This window comes from Mustela erminea, chromosome 1 (genome assembly GCF_009829155.1).
Source record: "Mustela erminea isolate mMusErm1 chromosome 1, mMusErm1.Pri, whole genome shotgun sequence".
In the NCBI taxonomy this organism is placed as follows: Eukaryota; Metazoa; Chordata; class Mammalia; order Carnivora; family Mustelidae; genus Mustela; species Mustela erminea.
This window is the reverse complement of record NC_045614.1, coordinates 15210823-15229973: the sequence shown is the minus strand read 5'-3', so window position 1 is coordinate 15229973 and position 19151 is coordinate 15210823. Positions and strand designations below refer to the sequence as shown.

At 50.0% G+C, this 19151-nt stretch overlaps 1 protein-coding gene across 5 annotated transcripts in view; it reads right to left on the bottom strand.

Moving 5' to 3' along the window:
* The window catches only part of GATAD2A (GATA zinc finger domain containing 2A), a 107380-nt gene extending 105103 nt beyond the window's left edge, over nucleotides 1-2277 (bottom strand). For 2 of the 5 annotated variants that reach the window (XM_032316883.1, XM_032316916.1), the window contains exon 1: nucleotides 1891-2277. The gene's annotated coding sequence lies outside the window, so the exon portion shown is untranslated. The remainder of the gene's footprint in view (nucleotides 1-1890) is intronic. The other 3 variants (XM_032316924.1, XM_032316899.1, XM_032316908.1) reach the window with 2 other exon arrangements.
* Nucleotides 2278-19151: the final 16874 nt, after the last annotated feature.

Sequence of the window (19151 nt, the reverse complement as noted above, 5' to 3'; positions counted from 1 at the left end):
GAAATACTGTCAAATACCTAGTCCTCTGCCTCCCTTCTACTCTTCCTGGATCTAAGGTGACCCATTTCCTGCTTCTTGCCCTGCCATTCAAACCAAATTGGCCCACAAACTGGGGATCCTCTAGAGATCAAGGGGTGAATCAGAGAAAACAGAGCAGGAAGACCTGAAGGAGTGTGTTTTTGCTTCTCCTTTTTTGGGGAGTGTGTGACACTATGCAGGAGGAGGACTGAGGGATGGGACAGGAAGTGGGTCGGTCCCACAGCCTAACAGTGTGATAATGGGGGATAATGGGAGGACAATGCTCCAGCCCTGTCCCTCCTGCCTCCACAATGGCCTGACAATACTGTGGTGGCCGATGGTTCAAAATGGAGTAACCAAGATGGTCATCTGGCAACAGCCCCTGCTCCCCCCTCAAATCTAGCAGGTCTCAGAAGGACAAGAGAAAACAGTGCTCTTTGACTGTCTCTCAAAATTCCTTTCCAGCCACAAAATTCTCCAGGTCCTTGGAAGCTGAGGTAAAAGTTCAAAGGACTCCTCCTCCAATTTGGCAAGAAATAAGACTAAAAAGGGGGTCACATTTCTGGTCTCTTCTTCCAGAGAGGAAGAGGGTGCCCAAAAAAGGAACAGGGGAACCTTGAAGTTAGGGGATCCACGAAATGAAAGAAGAGTTTCTCCCTTGAGAATAGGGTAGGTAACCACCTCAGGAAAGGGGGACATGACCTCGGGCAAGTGAGAGGGGAATGCCTCAGAAGCTGGGGCCACCCCTCAGAGAAGTGAGGAAATCCAAAGTGTTTCCCACCAGCAGAGGATATCTTGGAAAAGTGGAGGCAAACTTAAGAGACACTGAGGATCCCCTGGGAGAAGGACAACCCACATTAGGGAGAGAACCTCTGGAGAAGCCAGAAACCCCTCAGAAAATTGTGGCTTCCATAGATTAGTGGAGACCCTAAAAGAAAATATTTTGGGAAAGTGGGGAACTTTTCCTCTGAGAACTAAGGATCCAGTCAGATGAATGGGTGTTTCAGAAGTGGGGGACCCCTCAGGAAAGAGAAGACACTTATCAAAATGTGGGGGTCCCAGCAAGAGTGGAAATAGTTCAGAAAAGTGGGGAACACGTCCAGAAGGAATTCTGACAGAGGCAGAAACACCTCGGATTAGTTGGGGTACCCTTGGGAAGGAGGTCACCCAGGGAGAGGGGAGGGCAGCAGGGAGAGCATCTCAGAAAAGGGGGGAGGCCCTATGCAAGGTGGGAGATACCTTAGCAAAGCAAGGGCAAAAAGGGGGTAAGAGGGACAACAGCTCAGAGAAGCAGGGCTCTCCTCAGAGAACTGGGTGGGGGCTCCCTGGAAAAGCCGGGAGGTCTCCTCAGAGAAGCTGTGCCCCCCGAGAAGTGAGAGGGTCCCCCAGAAGCAGGGTGTCTCCTGAGAGAAGCAGGAGTTCAGAGAAATCAGGAGGGGGTCCCTCAGAGACAGAGCACCGCTCAGAGAAGTAGGGGTCCCCTTAGAGAAGTTGGGAGGGGGCTCTCAGGGAGGCGGAACCCTCAGAGAAGGGATGAGGGGGTCCCTCAATGGCACGGGGGAGGGAGGGCTACCTCGTAGAGGGAGAAAAGTGGAGCGTCTATCAGAGAAGGGGGGCGCCCCTCGGAAAAGTGGACGTCCCTCAGAGGAAAGAAGTATCTCAGAGAGGTGGGATCCCTCAGAGAAGTGGGGGTCCCTCAGAGAGATGGGGGTCCCTCGGAGAAGGGGGTCTCCCCTCAGAGAGGCGGGGGTCCCCTCAGACAAGAGGGTCCGCGCACCGAAGGCGGTCCCCTCAGAGAAGCGGAAGCCCCAGAGAAGCCCGGGGCACCGGAAGCCGGGGACCCGCCACCGGCTGCGCCGGCCCCTCACTCACCGAAGTTGCTCGGCGCCTCTGCGGGCGGCTGCTGGGCCCCGGGTGGCCTCGGGAGGCGGGGTCCGGTCCAATCAGCTCGGGTCCCGCGGCGGCGGCTCCCTCAGGTGGCGCCCGCGGCGGCGGCTGCGACAGGACGACGGACGACCGACCGACCGACTGCGCGGGCGGCGCGGAGAGCGCTCGGGTGGCGGGGGTGCGCGTGCGCGCGCCGGGGCGCTGACCCCGGGCAGGAGGAGCCGCCTCGCCGCGCTCGGAGCCGCCGCTCGGTCTCGCCTCTCCTTCTCACACTGAAATTGCCCGCTTCGCAGCCCGGCTTCCCCGGTTGCTAGGCAGATTTCGCCTCGCACACTTCCGGGTTGAGGCGCGTCTCGTCGAGTGGCGGCGCCGCAGGCCAATGAGGTCCGGCCGAGGCTCCAGGGATCCGCGCCCCACGGAGGGCGTGGCCAGCCTCACGACGGACAGCGCCCCACAGCCAATGAGAGAGCGAGCCGGCTGGCCCTCAGGACCGCGCCGGCGGTCTGGGCGGCCCCGAGGAGGTGGGACGGGGTGACTGACAAGCGGTCTACCAATAGAAGAGTGGAGCGGACCTCGGGGCCAGTTAGGGACCTTCGGGGGCGGGGCTTCGGCTTCGGGGCGGGAACGCCACGAGGGGCGGGGACTTGGAGACGCGTCAATTCTTGGCCGGCTCGCTCGGACCCCGGAGGGCGTTTCGGCTGGGCCGCCCCGCGGCCGACAACTGGCTGGGCAGGGGGTTCCCCGCAGTGCTCAGCAGGGGCGCCCCACCCACAATGCACCGGAGAGGGCCTGGGCAGGGCGGGCGTGGGGCGGTTACGCCGGGCGGTGGGCGGGACCGCGTGAGGCGCGCTCTGAGAAGACTGGGCAGCCCTTGGCTCGGCCTTGTTCCCGAGGGAATTCGTTGCCCTGCCCCCCCCATCCCCCACCCACCCCGGCGCCCGCCCGGATCTTTTCTGACAAGAGTTGTGGTTCGACTTCTGAGAAGAATCTTGGGGATTCTTGTCCCTGGCCCCCGTTCTGAGGAGAATCTTCGGAATTCGTTTCCGAGCCCCCATTCTGAGGAGAAGCCAGGAATCTTGCCCCTAGCCCCTCTGCTAAAGAGAATCTTGGAGGCTCTTGCTCTGGCCCTCTCCTGAAGAAAGTTTTGGCGATTCTTGCCCCGCCCGCTTTTTTCAGTGTGGCCAGGATGAGGGTGATTTTATAGCTTCGCACCCCTAGCTCTGTTTTCTAAGCAGATTTGTAGACTTTCGGGTCCTTGCCCCCTTTACTAAAGAGAATTGGAGGAACTTAGGGTCCACTGCCTTTCCTGGAGAGTATTTGCGGAGCAGACCCTGGCTCTTTTCTGAGCACTATTAGGGGCCACTGGCCCTATCCCTCCCTTGGCTGAGGGGCAGTGGGGGCTGTGTGCCGCGGCCTTCATATCTAAAGATAACTCGGGAAATTCCTATGTCGTATCTCCCTCCCCCGACCAGAGGAGAAACTTGAGACTTCAAGCACCTCTCTTTTCTCCAGAGACAACTCGCAGGAGATTGATACCCCCTCATCCCTTTTACTAAAGAAATGTCAGGTTGTGCTCCCTGAACTTTTTCAAAAGTGTCCGTGTTGCAGTAATGGCTCCCCTTTTCCTAGGAACTGTGACCGTTTGACTCTTCCCCTAGAAAATTTTGGGGAGTTAAATACTTCCTTTTTGGAAAAGCCACCCATTTAGCCCTCTTTCCTCTTATTTTGAGAGTGTTTTGGGGCGCAGCTCTCTTCTCTTTCCCAAGAGGCAATCAAATCTGTGGCCATTCCTGATTCTGTCCCCTGTTGAGCTCTTTAGCTCGTTTCCTTCTCTACTGGGTGGGGCCGTTCCAGGAAGCATTCCTGCTTCCCACCCACCCCCAGACAAAATTCATCAGTCCCTCAAACTGCAGTGTTCGCACCTCTGCTGTAGTAAGTACCGTGGGCCACCAGGTGTCAAAGGCCTTTGCCTGCCTCTGTCTTCCCCCTGTTGATCTGAACTCCTTGCCTGATTTCCCCCTCAAAGAACCCAACTTTGGGATGCCTGGTTGGCTCAGTTGGTAGAACATGGGACTCTTGATCTTGGGGTTGTAAATTCAAGCCTCACACTGGATATGAGGTTACTTAAAAATAAAATCTTGGGGCACCTCAGTGGCTTAGTGGGTTAAGCCTCTGCCTTAGTTTAGGCTCAGGTCATGATCCCAGGGTCCTGGGATCAAGCCCCGCATCAAGCCCCGCATCGGGCTCTCTGCTCAGCAGGGAACCTGCCTCCTCCTCTCTCTCTGCCTGCCGCCCTACCTACTTGTGATCTCTCTCTGTCAAATAAATGAATAAAATCTTTAAAATTTAATTAATTAAAATCTTTTTGGGGGTGCCTGGGTGGGTCATTTGGTTAAGCAACTGCCTTTTTGGCTCGGGTCATGATCCTGGAGTCCCAGGATCAAGTTCCTGCTCAGTAGGGAGTCTGCTTCTCCCTCTGACCCTCCCACCTCTCATGCTCTCTCTCTCTCTCTCTCTCATTCTCTCTCTTTCAAATAAACAAATAAACTCTTTAATAAAATAAAAAAATAAAATCTTTTTGAAGAACCTAGCTCTCGGACACCTAGCTGGCCCAGTCAGAAAAGCATGCAACTGTTGATCTCAGGGTTGAGAGTTTGAGCCCCACCTTGGGTTTGAAGATTACTTATAACTAAACAAAAACAAAACAAAACAAAAGAGCCCAGCTTTGCCCTTCGTAGACAACCAAACAACCATTGAATCAAAGGAGTGAAGAAAGTAGCCAAGAGAAAGGCCCACAACACTGTGAGGATTCAATATGGCAAACTTTGATCTCCCCACTTTGTGCACAGAAACGTGCAAGGTAGTGAGATTCCTAAATTATAGGATGGAACTTTGTGAGCCAAGATGAATACTATAAAGGGAAACAGGCCTGTCAGGCAAGGCAGAATGTTATACTAAAGAGATACCAAGAAGATATTGTAGGAATGTGATTAAATGAGATAATGATGTGAAACTGTTTTGTAAACCATGAAGCGGTGATGGAAAAGATTGTTACAAGTGGGCTAACATTCCTGGAAGAAAAGTAAAGGATAAATTCTGAGAGTCACAAAAATGGGAGGTTGGCGGGCAGCCCTGTGGGGCCTGATTTCCCTGAACTCAGCCTGGACTCAAGTGGCAAGGTTGACAGAGTCCTTGGCTAGAGAAGGAAGCCACTGGAAACATGAAGACAACTTGTTCCCAGAGCCCCTTGTTTGCACCTCTGTTGTAACACTTACCACATTCTGCAAGTGTCTGAGCCGGTCTCGGTGGACAATAACCACTCAGAATTTGGTGACTAGCAGAACTGTAGCTGAACTCACAGGAGCTAGGCCAGTTACTTTCCTCAGCCCTGTCAGAAATGAGAACACCGGGGCGCCTGGGTGGCTCAGTGGGTTGAGCCGCTGCCTTCGGCTCGGGTCATGATCTCAGGGTCCTGGGATCGAGTCCTGCATCGGGCTCTCTGCTCAGCAGGGAGTCTGCTTCCTCCTCTCTCTCTGCCTGCCTCTCTGCCTACTTGTGATCTCTCTCTGTCAAATAAATAAATAAAATCTTTAAAAAAAAAAAAAAAAGAAATGAGAATACCAATCTCAAAGTTGCCCAGAGAATAGTGTACCGTGTATGGTGCACAGTAGGATTCAGGAGCTTTCCCTTTCATTCCAGCCACTAAGTAGGATGCTTTCTGAGAACAGGGATCCAGCCTTATTCGTTTAAGTAGTCTCTCAGTGCTTTTATAGTGACTGAGTTGAACTGGGATCAAAGAGCAACTCATTGTCCAAAGCTTCATTTCATACATGAGAAATGGAGAGACCTACAGGGCCACTGTGACTTATTCACATCCCACTGCTGTTCTATGGCTGGATCCTAAACTTGCATTGCTTTAATCTCATGTTGGGCCTACGTACTGGAAAGAGGAGAAGAGGGACCTATCCCCTTCAGTCCTTATACCAAGTTGAGACATGTTAGGAATCAAAAACTTCCTGAGCCTTATCTCTCTCTTAGGCAAGCCGTGGGAAGATTCTGGATATAGATCTGCTAGAGCCCCCTAACTCCAAGAGCAAAAGGCCGGATGGGGGACCATAACCAGGGTCAAGGCCACTGAAATTAACTTTATCAAAGGGAGATTGCAAGGTTATTTCAGGTTATTTCAGGGATGTCTTGTGTAATTTCCAGACTAATCCCTAGAAATGTCAGGACCTATAATTATGTTTCATCTTTTTATTTTAAGAATGTACAGAATTTCTTTTTTCTCTGGAAAAAGGCATTGCCTAGAGGCAGCGATGTTGGATTAAGGGATGTCTGAGAAGTCTGGAATCCTAAACATAAACAAGAGCGCCATTTGGCTGGGAAATTGTATCCTGGAAGAGTCCAAGGCAAATGGGCATTCATCAGAGAGAGTGAAAGTCCCACCAAAATGGATGGCACAAGTCGGCTTCTGACACAAAAAATGAAAAGAAGGGCATGTGACCCATACCAAGGATGGCTGTCCTTTCCACAGTGGTAGTAATGATTGCATCTCTCGGCATCAAGGCGTGTCCCTTCCTGGGTCTGGGAAATCATGTGGGCAAACTGGCTAAGTGACATTCACATCCAAATAGGGAAACGGGAACTGAGCCAGGTGACTACACAGGCAGCAAGGAAGGCAAGGCCTCAGTGATAGAAAAACGAGGGCCTGGTGGGTGCCAGCCCCCTATTGGTGTTATGGTCTTGGATAAGGAAGAGTGCTTACCAACAATGAAGAATGACAACTGGTTAATACCAGTGGGAAGGGTACTAAGCACAAAAGTTAAAGTCCTCCAGGGTCACTTGGCAGTTCAAGTGACCAGAGCAAAGTGCCCTTTCTGTCATTGCCTCCTAAGATTGTGGGACTGCAGAATTCTTTGGGTTTGCCAAGCACTTTGAAATTCACATATGTGAATTGCTAATCTATTGAAACCTGCATCCTTTAGCAGGTCTTTGGAATTGGCCCTGGTTCTCCCAAGGAAAAGATTCAGTGTCTGTTTTCAGGGAGAAATAGACACTACCAAATCAAGAGGTGGCCTAAGTCATCCTCCTGCTCCCCCAACAGAAAGGCAGAGAGCATCTGAAGTACTCAAGGGTGAGGAGCAGAGTGTAATTTCATTGGTGTTGGATGGCTAGAAAAGCTGGAACCGAGTCCTGCTGGAGCCCAGGAGCCCTCTCTGCCAGGCTTTTTAGTCTCTAGGTCAAAAACCTGGACTGTAGTAACAAATCTTACCTGGTTCTTACTGACATAATTAAATGGGATTAGTGATAACCCTTTGCTGGAGCAAAAAATATTGTTGTCTACACCTGCGTGCCTACAACCTAGAAGACTAAGTCAAAAGGGTGACTTCCCCAACCAGGATGGAAAACATTTCTTAATGGGAGGGAGGTGATCTTTGACATGTGTGGCCACTTTGTGTGCAGAGGGAGGAGCCAGCTGCAGTGCTGGACGGGAAAGAGTTGCGTTATTGGCACCAGTGGAGAATTTCCCCTGAGGTTCTGTGGGATCCGAAGGCCTTTAGCATCCTAGACAAGCACTTACATCTGAGCCTAAAACCCAGGTCACGGCTTTCATTCCACTGCATTTCAGACCCTTCCCCCAACCTCTCTCTGCCTTGAGACAAGAGTCCTGTGCCCTAGGACTGAAGTGACTGCCTCTCTGCCTCCAAGCGACATGCACATCACACCTGTGAATCTGGCCACTACTTTCTTTCCCTTGCCATTCCTTCTTCCCTGTCAGGCTGGTGTCTAATCCTGCCACTAAAATCCTTCTCTCGGATTACTGAGAACTCAGTGATTCCCTTCGAGGAGTTCTTCTTGGTCTGCATTTTCTCCAACCTCCAGCATCTAGAGAACACTCCCTACTCCTTGAAATGTCTTTCACAGCTTCTGGAGAACTTGCCTCTTCTGGTCTCCTGTTCTGTCTTTGTCCAACTTCTAACTGGAAATTCTGCCAGGCTGCTCGTCTCTTGCTACTACTCTGTGCCTTCAATGTTTCTTCAGAGAATGAATCCCTTCAAGGAGTGGAACTCAGGAACCCCCAGATTTGTATTTCCAGTCCACCTGAGTTCCTGTCCAGGATATCCTTCCCCTCCAGGTGAGATGTAAGTGAAACCCAACAGCTAAATGTATTTCAGACAAAATTTGACGTCTTTCTCTTTGACCCATTCTCCATTCTTTTTTTTTTTCCAAAGAAAAGTTCTCATATATTTATTACTGAACCAACCTACTCATGCAGAAGCATAGAAACAAAGAGAAAAAAATATATTTTCCTAATAAAACACATCCAACTGTTCAGAGAAGAGTGGTGATCTTTTCAACATGACATGGTAAGATGTTAGTGACCTTGATACAGTATAAATATGTGTGTCATCTCATAAGTGATTCCTTATAGATTCAGTTTCGTCTTTCTTCAGTGTCTCCTCTTGAGTTATTCTTGATTTTATTACCAGTTTTCATCAAAATCCATGGGGAACAGAATGATTCTACTTTTGTTTCTTAACCAGGAAGTTAATCCTAAAAGTTGTGCAAAAAGACATGAGATCTGTGCACAGAATCAGCTGCACACACCACAGTGGCAGAAAAAGAGAGAGGGACCTATCCTTTCAACCAACTTCCCTTTTTCACTCTTTTCTTCTTCACTAACATTACCTTCCCGGTGTTCCAGGTTGAAAGCTCTTAAATATTTGGAGATTTCTTTAACATCACTCATCAAACTCAGTTGTTCAACATTATAATTTGTCCCCTTGCTTTTCTGTCTGTTCTTTTGATTTCTGTCACTACCACCCGTTCCCACAAATGCTCTGAGTGACTCTCTCATAATCAATTACACACAAACTGTTAGACGGATTTCTCTTAAATCAAGAACCATGTCATACTCCTACTTGAAAAACTTCCGTTTTCAAGGAGGCTGTACTCTATTGGTTTTATAATTTAAAAAGAAGAAATTTTCTAAAGCTGCCCATCACCAAAGGTTGAATCTTGGCTTGGCACTCAAAGTCTTTCTTCTCTTTGACCCTCCCTTCACTCCAGTTTCTTCCTGGAATGTGTCATAACCCCTTTACCTGAGGTTTCGCTTTCCGTGGTTCAGTTCCCTGAGGATAAATGCTGGTCTGGATACAGACGATCTTCCTTCTAAGGTATTGTCAGGAAGTCAATAGTAGCCCAGTACTGTCACAATGCCTACATCATTCACCTCACTTCATCTCATCCTGTATGAATTGTATCATTTCACATCATCACAAGAAGAAGGATAAGTATGATACAATAAGGTATTTAGAGAGAACGTGAAAGAGACACCAAATACACTTAACTTTTATTATTTATATTCTGATGATTCTAGCTTATTTATTTTTATTTTTAAAATATTTTATTTATGGGGCACCTGGGTGGCTCAGTGGGTTAAGCCGCTGCCTTCGGCTCAGGTCATGATCTCAGGGTCCTGGGATTGAGTCCCGCATCAGGCTCTCTGCTCAGCAGGGAGCCTGCTTCCCTCTCTCTCTGTCTGCCTGCCTCTCCGTCTACTTGTGATTTCTCTCTGTCAAATAAATAAATAAAATCTTTAAAAAAAAAATAAAATAAAATATTTTATTTATTTGAGAGAGAGCGAGAGAGAGAGCACAAGCAGGAGTAGCTGCAGGCAGAGGGAGAATCAGACTCCCCTCTGAGCAAGGAGCCCAACACAGGGCTCGATTCCAGGACCCTGGGATCATGACCTGAGCCAAAGGCAGATGCTTAACCAACTGAGCCACCCAGATGCTCCTATTTTATTATCAGTTATTGCCATTGTCATGCCTTTCTAATTTATAAACCAAACTTTATGGAAGGTACGTATGTATATGAAAAAGTCATAGTATATATAGCGTTCAGTACTGTCTGTGATTTCAGGCATCCACTGGGTGTTTTGGAATGGATTTCCGCCCACCCCCCATGGGGATATGTTGGTCTGCACAAAATTTCCCACTCTGGATTCCATGGGACATCAGAATGCCTCAACATGTCAACAGAGAGGGGTGCCTGGGTGGCTCAGTGGGTTAAGCCGCTGCCTTCAGCTCAGGTCATGATCCCAGGGTCCTGGGATGGAGTCCCACATCGGGCTCTCTGTTCAGCGGGGAGCCTGCTTCCCTCTCTCTCTCTCTCTGCCTGCCTCTCTGTCTACTTGTGATCTCTCTCTGTAAAATAAATAAATAAAATCTTAAAAAAAAAAAAGATGTCAACAGAGATTCTGTGATTAGTTTCTCTCTTACAAAAATTATTTTTCAACTAGAGGATTTTGCTAATCCTTTCCTATTGTTAATGGATGTTGTCATGGTATATTGCAAACTTCCTTTGTGACATGGTCTGTTTTCTTTAATTCTTAAAGATTTTTTAAAAATTTATTTATTTGACAGATCACAAGTAGGCAGAGAGGCAGGCAGAGAGAGAGGAGGAAGCAGGCTCCCCACTGAGTAGAGAGCCCGATTCGGGGCTCAATCATGGGGCTCAATCGTGGGGCTCGATCACGGGGCTCGATCCCAGGACCCCTGAGATCACGACCTGAGCCGAAGATAGAGGTTTTAACCCACTGAGCCACCCAGGCACCCCTGTTTTCTTTAATTCTAAGAACACCCATTCACCTCCTGGAGAGCTCACAGAGCTCACAGAGCTCTCCAGGAGAGCTCGCTAGACCGTGGGTCATGGTTTGAAAAGGGCTGGTTCTGCATGCTGCCCTTGCCTAAGCCAGCTTCTGTTACCCCTTATTGCCTCCCCCTCTCTTAGTAGTTATTTTTTTTTTAAGAATTTATTTATTTATTTGACAGAGAGAGATCACAAGCAGGCAGAGAGGCAGGCAGAGAGAGAGGGGGAAGCAGGCTCCCTGCTGAGCAGAGAGCCCGATGCGGGGCTCAATCCCAGGACTCTGAGATCATGACCTGAGCCGAAGGCAGAGGCTTTAACCCACTGAGCCACACAGGAGCCCCTCTTAGTAGTTATTTGGGGTCAAGGGATTGTGCCCCATTTTGGAGGAGATACAATTGAGGCTCAGGGGTTTTTATTTGGCCAGGGTCACAAATAAATAAAACCAGAACCTCAGTCTGAATTCCAATCTTGAAATCTTTGCAGTTGCCCACACTGTCCCCAAAGCCCTCCTGGCTGCTTCACATTAGACCTGGGTATGGTCACAGCTCTTTGGGCTACAGCGTGGGAAGGTGGGAAGGTGCCAGAGTAAAGAACAAAATCCCTGACTCCAGTCAAGCCTTTCTACCTACTGGGGCCACGAATGTGTTGGTGACTAATATTTTCTGTTTATAATCCTTTAGGTTTTGTGTATTTTGCATTAATTCATCACAAAAGTGTCCCCTTCCTTCCTTCTCTCCTTTTTCCCTCCCTCTTCTCCCTTCTCCCCCGCCCCTCTTTTTTTTTTTTTTTTTAATTTTATTTATCTATTTGACAGAGAGAGAGAGCACAAGCAGGTGGAGTAGCAGGTAGAGGAAAGGGAGAAGCAGGCTCCCCGCTGATCTGAGGATGCTGGGATCATGACCTGAGCCGAAGGCAGATACTTAACCAACTGAGCCACCCAGGCACCCTTCTTTCTTCCTTTCTTATCTCCATTAGATAATACATTCCCAGAGGATTAGCACCATATTCCTCAGAATATATGTAATGAATACACATACACATTTAATATACACATGGCCAATTACCTATAAACAATAGCTGCCTGGGTCACCCATCTTCTTGGAAATGCCTCCTCATTTCTTTTTCTCTGTGTCCCCTCTTCATGTGGATAATCCCACGTTGGGGACCGTTAGAGCAAAGAGGAAGTTAAGAAATCAGCCATTCCACTTTCTTCTACATTTCCCAAGGGAGGAGGGCCAGGAGAGGGTGTGACTTAGCTCTGTAGCGAGGAGAGGGCCAATCGGGTCTCTGAGCTGAGCCTGACTCAGTCTCCAAGGCCAGACATTCACTGCGCTTTCCTGCTTATTTAAGCTCTAGGGGGAGAACAGACAGCTTGGGGTTCCAGAGTTTGTGCTCTTGTCTTGGGTGGAATTCAGCAGTCCCCAAGGAGCTCTGAGCCCTCAGGGACTATGCCCCAAGGGTCACACATGTGCCTTAGCAAGGGAGGTTTCCCTGTCGCTGTCGTCATCTGCCGCTGCTGATTGGCTTCCATCCTCCATGTTAAGGCTTTTGGCCCAGTCTGCGGGGAAGCAGCCACCAAGGTTCCCTGCCTTTGGCTTCCACCCAGACCGGGCCAGCCTTGTCCTTCCTGTTGCTCCGCCTCTGACACATCTGATCACCAAGGCTCTGGTCTTTATGAGAATTTTTTCCTGGATTGTTGCTGAAGCATAGGCAAGAGAGCTGGAAGAAAAAGATTTTTTCCCCCAGATGAATTAAAAACTATAGAAACAGGGGCGCTTGGGTGGCTCAGTGGGTTAAAGCCTCTACCTTTGGCTCAGGTCATGATCCCAGGGTCCTGGGATCGAGCCCCACGTCAGGCTCTCTGCTCCGCGGGGAGCCTGCTTCCCTTCCTCTCTCTCTGCCTGTTTCTCTGCCTACTTGTGATCTCTGTCTGTCAAATAAATAAATAAAATCTTTAAAAACAAAACAAAACAAAACTATAGAAACAGACATGATCAGCCCAGATTCTCCTCTTTCTCCCCTGTAGAGGGGCACAGGGCTGGCAGTGGACAGGTGAGCAAGGTGAACCTCGCAAGGGGGCCTGGAATGAAAAGGGATTCCTAGTGCCTCCATCTCATTTTGTTCTTTTGGTTCTAACCTTTCAAAAAGTCACATATCTGTTTGTATATTAACTTATGCCGTTAAGTGTTTATTGAGCTCCTAAAAAGGGTGAGACACCCTGAGGCAGAGCAGTGGGCAAAGGCACCAGAGAGAAGGCTTCTCTCTCTTTCACTCTGAACTTCGGGCCTCTGGTCTCCTCACCCACAGGCTGTGTGATGTCAGACTCTGATCTTAAACTGAAAACAAGGGATCTGGTGGGCAATGCTTCAAACCACAGATTCAAGTCACCAGCCTCAGTCAGTGATTCAGGACTGTCCTGTGGGGTTTGGTTTCAGCCACTGGAATGTTACTGAGATTGCTGACCACCATAGAAAGCCCTAGAAGCTCCTGCACTGGGGAAGGTGCTAAGATCCTTGGAGCAAGGGTATTCATTTCCACATGTCCTGTGTTGGAAAATGCTGAATCCCAACTTTTGCTTAGATTTAGAGATTAACTTGCCTTTCTTACTAGTATAGGAGTGTCTCGAACTACCTGGTCTTGGCAACCTTCATTCTTGCTCCAGGTGATGCTGAGAGCCGGGAGCTTGTGGCATAGGGGGTCTTGGGAGCCGTGGCAGGAGTTTCGGTGCAAGGCTCAGGTTCCTGATTGGAGTTGTCACCCATGGATACTCAGAGACCCGTGATCATGGGTCTGGATGCTGTGGTGAGCAAGGCGAGTGGGAAGGGACAGACTGACAAAGAAATGCACAAGGTAATTTCAACTACTGATAATGATGACGATGAAGAAAAATAATCAAGGGTGTGACAGTGACTGGGGAGGGCTCTGGCCAGGGCAGGAGTCATGGGCTTGCAAGCAGGGGAATTTGAGCAGAAACCTGGATCTTACAGAGTCAAACTGGAAAAAAGCGATTCTGGGCAGAGGGGAATAGTGAGTGCCACAGGTAACACCGAGTACGGGACAGAGCAGCTGGCAAGCTGGTGGGCAGGGAAGAGGTGGGAGAGGCTGGCTGATATTTTGGGCCTGGGAGGAGGTGGGATTTTATTCTGATGGGAAGAAGGAAGTGTACTGCAGAGCCCTATGAGTTCTGTTTCCCACCAGGAAAACTCCTTATTTGGACTCAGTCAACTTCCAGTTTTCCGATCGCGGGCCTATGTTCTCTTATTCAAGGATATTATGGAGCTTCCTGGGTGGCCAGACATAGCAAATTAAAACAGAAGACACCCACTCAGATTTGAATTTCAGATCAATGATGGAGAGTCCTTCAGTATAAACCTATCTGAGAACGTCAGAGTCTCTTCCGTGTGCCATGTCACCACTAAGAGTCAGTCCAGTTTGAGTCATTCATTTCACATAACCCCATAGCTTGGTGTCTTTGGAAGAACTGGTGAAATGTGAAGGTTAGAATCTGGTGTGGATCGGGACAGAGAGATGAACAAGCTTCAAAAACCCACTTTGGAGGGCACCTGGGTGGCTCAGTGGGTTAAAGCCTCTGCCTTCTGCTCCGGTCATGATCCTGGGGTCCTGGGATAGAGCCCCACATCCGGCTTTCTGCTCAGCGGGGAGCCTGCTTCCTCCTCTCTCTCTCTCTGCCTGCCTCTGTCTACTTGTGATCTCTGTCTGTCAAATACATAAATAAAATCTTAAAAAAAATTATTAAAAAAAAAACACCCCACTTTGGCCCCAAATCGTGACCTTGAACTGGTGATCCTTTTGGGTGCCCCGACTCTTGTTAGATGCCCACATAGCATGGATTGAAATGACTTCGGCGTTCTCTGCTTCACAAGTGTGTATCATGTTGTATTCTGTTTCTCAGACAGATCTAAGTTCCGCCTTTTTTTTTTTTTAAGATTTTATTTATTTATTTGACAGAGAGAGAGATCACAGGTAGGCAGAGAGGCAGACAGAGAGAGAGGGGGAAGCAGGCTCCCCGCTGAGCAGAGAGCCTGATGTGGGGCTCGATCCCAGGACTCTGAGATCATGACCTGAGCTGAAGGCAGAGGCTTAACCCACTGAGCCACCCAGACCCCCTTGGCCTTTTTCGTGGGAGTTAAGAGAAGGGAGGGGAGCGTGTCCAGCACTCATCCACTGCCCTGGTTGTGAGGCCCAAGGCGAGGTGTGAAGGTTGGAAGAATCCAGAGAGAGATGATATGGCCATGGGCTGCTCTTCCCATCCCAGTGACTGAGTGGACACTGTCGTGGTATCTCTGTGTGCAAAGTCCACCCGGCCTTGCGCTCTGGAGTCAAGGCATGTGGCTGTCCCACAGCCAGGCCAACCACAAGTGTGGCCTGTGACCATTTCAGGACACAGTCAGGGAGGGGTAAATAATCCCTGAAAAATAATCTCCTTAAGCTTTTGGGTCTGAGGAGAACTAGATGCCGAGAGAGAAACAGATCCTGTGAATGAGGGATTTGGGTGTGGCCCAGCTGGGACTTCCTTCTGCTGGCACCAGAAGACAGGGGAATGTTCTGGAGGCAGGAAGAAGTCCTTTAAGCGATGAATTCCCTTTTCCTGGGGAGGGGGTGGCTCAGGAAGCAGTGTGGTAGGAGTCTTCAGATCAGAGACCTGGCTCTGAAGCATCTGGTAGGTTTGTGGTGATGTCAGGAGTGCCCCTGCCCCTGGTCACCTGCCGACGGGAGTCCATATTACACAAGGGGGTAATGACCCCATCTTTGTCATTGCCACTGTTTGACCCACACTCCTTTGCACATCTAGCCCTGTTTGCACCACCATCACCCAGTTTGTTTCTGCGATATTGGCCTGAGTGTGACGCGGGGAGAAGGAAGGACCTGAGGAGATCTAGGGATTTGATCCCTCTTCTGGAAGTGGGGGCTCAGCCACTTTCCCCACCCATCCATGTCTCCCAGACATGACCCAGGCATCAGCGGTACTCAAGGTGTTGTGTGGCAGCCCCTGGCCTCCAGAATGCCACTGGAGGGCTGGCAGCTCCCATGCCTACCCAGTGTCCTCTTGAAGAGCCAGACACCAGGGCCGGCCCATCCCCTTTCCACAGTCTTGGCGTCTACGTAGCAGAAGTTGAAACATCCATCTAGCTCTGACTGGCTGGCTGAGGGAGGTCTCCCCTCTGTCCTGTTACAGTGTCCCCCACCTGTTCCTGATTTCCCATCCTACAGTGTGTTGGTCTCATCTCACAAGTGGGGTATGGCTCACTCTTACTTGAGGCCCGTGGTCAGACTCCGGGTAGAATGTCCACTCCCTGAGGGTAGGGACTTTGCCAGAAATGGCTCCCGCTGTGTCCCCGACGTTGAGCATCCAGTAAGTGCCAAATAGCTGTTTGGCAAGAAAAGGAGGGAATGTTGTAGCCCTAACCCTTGGGAGATCAGCATCTCCTCTCCCACGTGATACAGGAGAGGAACTGAGAGACTCTGTGGTGAAGGTTTTTCCACATCCCTGCAAATGAGGACAAGGCCAGGCCGCACTGGGTGGGGACTGGCAACTTTCAGCCCATCCTGCCCAGGAGTCCTGTCGTCCCAACCTGGTGGGAACTCTGCCCGAGCCGCCGCGCCCCCTGGTGGCCGAGGATGGAGCAGGCCAAGCTGTCCACAGCAACTGGTGACACATGCAGATGAAGACGGAGTAGAAGATACACTTCCGGTTCAAAGCCTTACTTCTGAGCAGTTTGTACTTAACCCTTTAGGGGAGCATCTGTGTGCAGAACTCGAAAGTAGTAGAGTTTTATCAGGGCCACATGCTCACTCTGGATAGAGTGTGACTAACTGCTGGTGGAACCTCAACTCCGTGTTGCGCAGACACTAAGTGTGCGGAATGGAATCGTGGTTGGAAATGACACTCAACACAAAACAAACGCACGCGGACAAAGTGGCCCATCTCTAGAGAGCCGTGTTTCAGAGGGCTGTTTAGAATATATACGACAAGGATGGGGCAAATGGTGCCGATCTCTCTCCCACAAACTTCTAATCTAGTGTAAAAATGCTATGATTTTAAAAATGCCATATATTGTAGCAGCTGTAATTCATCGGGAGTATGGTATTTTTCATAAAGTACCAGTAATAGTCCCTTTATCTATTTTCTGGTCCTCGAAAAAGGTACCCAAAATATCAAAGTGCTAAGAAAATCAAATTAACATAGAAATGAATCTTTCTTTCCTTTTCCCAACCAATTGCACTGTAATCTCAGAATGTGAGCATGACCTGAAATGAATTTTTGAATTCTTCAGCAGTCCTCCTCCTCCCCCTCCCTGGCTCTCTGGGGACCAGCAGCAGACCTTGGAGAGGGTAGGGGATGAGGGAGTAGAGTCCCTGTGGCCCTCAGGGTCCAGCTCCCTCGCGCCACCCCCCCCACCTCTGTTCCTTGACCTCAGGAGACACCCAACCCTCCTCTGACCACAGTAAGCCCCTCAGCCTCTTGTGTCCAGTTGGCACGTCTGAACTGACTGGGGTTGTCTCAGTGTGGTTCAAATCAAGGAAGCCATGCCAGGTGCTGGACAGACAGGACCACAGAGGCAAGACTGCCTGCCTCTCCCTGAGTAGCCTTCTTTGTGGAAAAATGTCAGTCTAACGGCCAAACGAAGCCAATACACACTGTGATCATTTTCAGGACCCCCAGTGCCCATTGGCCTGGGGCTGTGAAGTTCACACTCCCTTGCAGTACAGTAGGGTCCTGTTAGCATTTCCGGGGTGGGGGGGGGCGGGGGGGAGGCAGACTCATTGCCTGAGTGTGCTGCCACCTGCAGACAACATAGGCAGGTGTCCACGGAGGCGTCTACCAGAACTGTTTGTCTGTTCTTCCTCCTGGGCTGTCCCCTGGAACTGCCAGCGTGTGCCAGGCCTGGGCCAGGACATTCCTGGCTGATGCTGGGCTTCTGAGCAGAGGAGCCGCGGGGAGAGGGCCCCTGGCAGGCAGAGACGTGGGAGCAAGCATACAGAGTGTTCCAGGACCGTTCAGGGAGGAGGTTGGACAACATCCAGGTGGGAGATGTGGCGGGGACTTGGGGAGGGGCAGTGGAGATAGCCAGAAATGGGTGGAGTGACAGGATTTCTGAGGATGGGGGTGTGTGTGTGAAGGACAGCCACTCAGTGCTTGGGCCAGCTGCCCTGGCCACCCGCTGGCCTCTACAAGGCCCACTCCTGTCCCCCCCATCCTGTGACTACTTCCCGTGTTCGTCGTCCACTTCCTGAGTGTGTCCTGCACACCCGCAGAGCTTCTCCATACCGTGTCCATTTGTGCTGACCAGTCCTGCTGAAAGGAATCTGCTCGGCTTTACCCAAGACATTCCACAAAACCTATGACTCCAACACCCACTCTTTGTTCATTAAGATTTGGCAATTCGTGGAAAGTTTTTTGGAACTGCTGATTAATTCAACCAGGGCATTATTCTGCAGCACCAAAATGAGCCTACTTCTTATGAAATAGTGGCCATCTCGGGACTGGCTTACTAGCCACACGTGATCCCAGCTGGTGGCCACATGCCTGCTGGTGAGTGGCTTGTCACATGGTGGATTTGTGGCTGTGTTCTGGTTGGGTAGGCTCAGGATGTGATTCTTGCAGAAAGGCTGTGAAACTTAAGGTGGGAAGAATGATGTCCATACCAATAGGGCAGGCAGTCCACCCCATGACGAAGCCATTTATGGCTGGGTTGTTGGGTATAGGGCGGGGGTGGGATCACTGTGTTAGGGGATCTTCCTGGAAGGGCCTATGGAATCCCTGATACACCCAGTGGCCAGTGGTTCTGCCTCAGGAGCATGGCCCAAAGGAGAGCTCAGACATGCCCCTATTAGCAGTTGAGAGCACGTTGGTGTCATGAGGGGCACGGTGATGAGAGCAACACGAGGGCCTTGACAAAGGGTGGGTGGCAGCCAGGCACCATCTCTGCACGTTAAAAACAAGGCACAACCCAAGAGAATTGAAAACACGTTTGAACAAAAATGTGTAGGGGTACATTCACAATGGCAGCACTACTCACAACAGTTAAAAGGAAGCAGCAACCCAAACGCCCACCAGTGGAGGAACCCGTAAGCAAGCTGATCCATCTACAGAGTGTAATATTATTCAGCTTTTGGGAATGAAATTCTGATTCATGCTAGGTCGATGAACCTTCAAGTCATGTTGAGTGAGAGAAGCTAGACCTGAGAGGCCACGCGTATGATCCCATTTATGGCATGTCCAGAACAGGCAAATCAGAGCTTGAGAGCAGATTAGAGGCTGCCAGGTGCTGGAGAGAAGGTGAGTGGAACTGACTGTTAATGGGGACAAGGTTTCCTTTTGAGCTGATGAAAATGTGCTGGAACTAGACACGTGTTGGTTGTACATTGTGAAGGTATTTAGTGCCACTCAACTGTACACATTGAATGGTTAATTTCATGTGACTTTCATGTCAAAAAGAAAAAAACAACACAACCCACAAAAACCAAACCACCCTAGGCACATGGAGGCTGGCTGATGTGTTTTCTAGGAACACAGGAAATAGGACACTAGGTGAGCAAGCGTGTCTGGGGTGAGGGCCAGGGAGGAA